We start from the raw sequence: 3,278 nt of genomic DNA, 5'->3' as shown, positions 1-3,278 counted from the left end.
GTGTGTATGTGAGTGTGTGCGTATATGGTTTAGGGTTCTGGATACTAATAAGTCTTTTTGTTTGTGCAATAGTTTGTGCTTCCAATTAGCATTAGTGGATTTGCGGACACGAAGGTAAAGGCTGCAATATTCAAGGTGGGAGAAGTTGTCAAGTATAGCACATTTGATCCTCCCTCGTAAACTTTATTTTGAAGACTAACTTTACTATGAAGATTATGAAGGATTTTTTGGCTACAGGTTTGTGAGTTACAAAGAAATCGAAGTTTCAGCCATTCCAACAACTCGACTTCTAGTGATTGAGGCAACTTGTGCCATTGAGGATGCATTCACATGTTCTATCCTTGTTAGCCAAGTTCACCTATTTCTCCATCTTGTTGAGGAGATAGCCATTTGTGGTGTGGTTCACTCCAGGTGGATGTTCTTTCTTGAGAGGTTCCTAAAGACCTTGAAAGACTTTGTAAGTCTATGATCACAACCAGAGGTATTCATCGATCTTAAGCCTTAAACCTTATTAGGATTGGATTGTATTCACAACGCTTTTTATTGGTTATTTTAATTACTAATGGTTTCATGTGTTCAAGCAAGCATGGCAGAGGGTTGGATTGTACAAGAGGGTTTTGTGTATGTCTCTCAGTATCTTTCCACAATAGACCCATCATTGCCTCATTTAAAGATGGAGGAAGAGGATCCAAAAAAAACACGCAAACATTCCAAGTGGGAAAGGTTCTCTCTTGATTTTGGATAGGGAATTTCAAGCCATAGTCAACAACCATTGTCTACTCAATGCTCCCATCATGGGCAAATAGGTGGATATGTATGTGGAGGTGCGTACAACGAGAGAAAGGGAGAGGGAAGCATGGAAGAGGTCGCATGGCAGTAGGCGAGCATCTCCCTTTCCTAAAGAGCTTGCCAAATACCCTGATCTAATTTGAGTTGGGTGGATACACAATGCCATGACCAAGGCCAAGGAACAAGGAGAACAAATAAGCCCTAGAGAATGGGAGTACGCACGAGGATGTCTACCAAGGGTATTATACTCAATGGGTTTAGTGTGTGTGTGTGTGTGTGGGTGTGTGTGTGTGTGTGTGTGTGTGTGTATGTGTGTCATATCTCTCCCTCTCTCTCATCTATCCTGATTGGTTTTTGCAGGCCTTCACATTCAACTCTATGTGGTCCGAAGGACGTCATTTTCGAACCCACAAGATAGATGAGCGTCGAACCACTCACGATAGTGGAGTTATGGGCAACTTTGACACGACAACACAAGAGGTGAGGGAATGTGGAACAATAGAGAGGATAATCAAAGTTGATTTTAGAACATTTTACAAATACTCTTTGACTACCGATGGTTTGCGGGTGAGGTTAAGAGACATGAGAATGGGCTCTATATGGTAGACTTCGGGAAATTTCATCGTGGGAAGACCGACAACTTGGTGCAACCTAGTAGTTGTGAGCAGGTAAAGTTCATGTGCAACTCACTAAAACATTATATGATACATATAAAACTACATTCATGTTGTGTTGTTTGGTCTGTGACCTACAGGTGTTTTATGTGCCTTGTATGTATCGAAGACGACTTTGGTATGTTATTCTAGTCACACCACGGAGCAGATATTTCTTTGCAGATACGAACATAGAGACTTTGGCAGATCCAACCATACCATCTCAAGAAGATGCCAATGACGATGATGCAGTTGAGGTCGAGGAGAAAGAACCATTCCCAATAACCAACCATAGTGAGGAGGAGGACGAGGATGGAGAGGATGATGATGATTCAATAGGAGAGGCTCTAGAGGATGAATCAATAGATTTATTTGTTGATATAGCTACCATGGGGTTGGACATGGATGTAAGCACTTGTAGAGATCTCTTGGAGGAAGAAAATTAATAAATATCTTTTGGATTTTGTCTTCTTTCTCTACTTGTACTGTATAAAAGGGATATTTTTTTATGAATGCAAGACAATACAATTTTGATCATCGTTCGCTTGCCATTTCCATATGAATGCATAGTTGACATAAGATTTTGAGGTGGAAACAAAATATTTCTTGATATAGAATCTCATGGAGTACAAATGAGTAGAGTAGAAGAATCATACCAATAGATGAGGCAAGCAAAGAGAAGAGAGGCACTAAAAATCCCAATGAGAATGGGATTTCTTACACTCCATGATAAAGGGGGTACCAATTTCTGAAAAGTAACAAAATAGAATAGAATTTATACAAAGGGAAAAGTGGGAGAAGAATGGGGGCGGCCGGCCAAGTGGATTCTTTTTTTTATTGCGGTAATCTGCATGGCTATATGCGCGGTAATACATGCGGTAATACTAGCGGAAAAATTAGAAAACCCGCTAGCAGGGCTGCAACATACAATCTCTCTCTTTCTTAAACCTCTCTCTCTCCTGTTATGCGGTAATGCTGTGCCGTAACAACAGCATTCTCCCATAGTGTGACAATGGGTGTATTCAGAGAGGCTTTTTCTTCAGGATTTTTTTATTTATCTTATGAAGGATCTGTATCTTACAAGAAATTATAAGACTTATGCAAATGGGAGAAGCCCAAGGTATGTTTCAAGAATGTGAGATATTGGATCCAAATGAAGCAATTTTAGGGATTTGGGAAGAATATGCATTCGTGGACACAATGGGGGAATTTGATGCAGCCATGCAATCCAATGATCAAGCCAGGATTGAGATTGTTAAGGTTAACTTTCTTGATATGCATGACATCCTATACATGTAAATACAAAATACAAAACAGTGGCAAAAGGGGGGTTTTATTTTTGCGAGCTTTCAATTTCGAGCTTTTAAACCCAAATTTTACACCAATGATATCTTTAAATATCATTGTATAGTGGAAAAACTCAAAACCTTACAGTACAATCCTTCAACTACCAAACACTTTTAAGAAATATGGAAGCATGTCTATGCTTATGCAAAATGAAACTTTATAAAAAGCACCATTTGTATGTATTTTTGAGGCTGTACTGAAAACGTGGGCTCCCACATGGGATTTCTTTCACATAAACTCTTATTTCTATCACTTTAATGATTTTGTTATCTCACAAAAATCAACACATAAGCCAATGGTGTCAACATAATCTAACTACAAAAGAAAGCTCCAATCACAGTCATCTCCACATCATGTGGCGGTCATGTACCAAACAAACACAAATGAAGTATCCAAATGAAATGTATGGAGCATACCAAAATGCCATGTCAATGTCATATGGCTGCCATGTACATAAAAACATAAATCAAAACATGAAGATGTGTACTA

The 3,278-nt window shown here is 39.1% G+C and overlaps 1 pseudogene; it reads left to right on the top strand.

Moving 5' to 3' along the window:
• The first annotated feature begins 415 nt into the window (after positions 1-415).
• Positions 416-1,888, top strand: LOC147429169 (uncharacterized; annotated as a pseudogene).
• Positions 1,889-3,278: the final 1,390 nt, after the last annotated feature.

This window comes from Adiantum capillus-veneris, chromosome 22 (assembly GCF_014529385.1).
Source record: "Adiantum capillus-veneris isolate H3 chromosome 22, ASM1452938v2, whole genome shotgun sequence".
NCBI lineage: Eukaryota > Viridiplantae > Streptophyta > Polypodiopsida > Polypodiales > Pteridaceae > Adiantum > Adiantum capillus-veneris.
The sequence above is the reverse complement of the archived record's forward strand: the minus strand, read 5'-3'. Positions and strand labels throughout refer to the sequence as shown.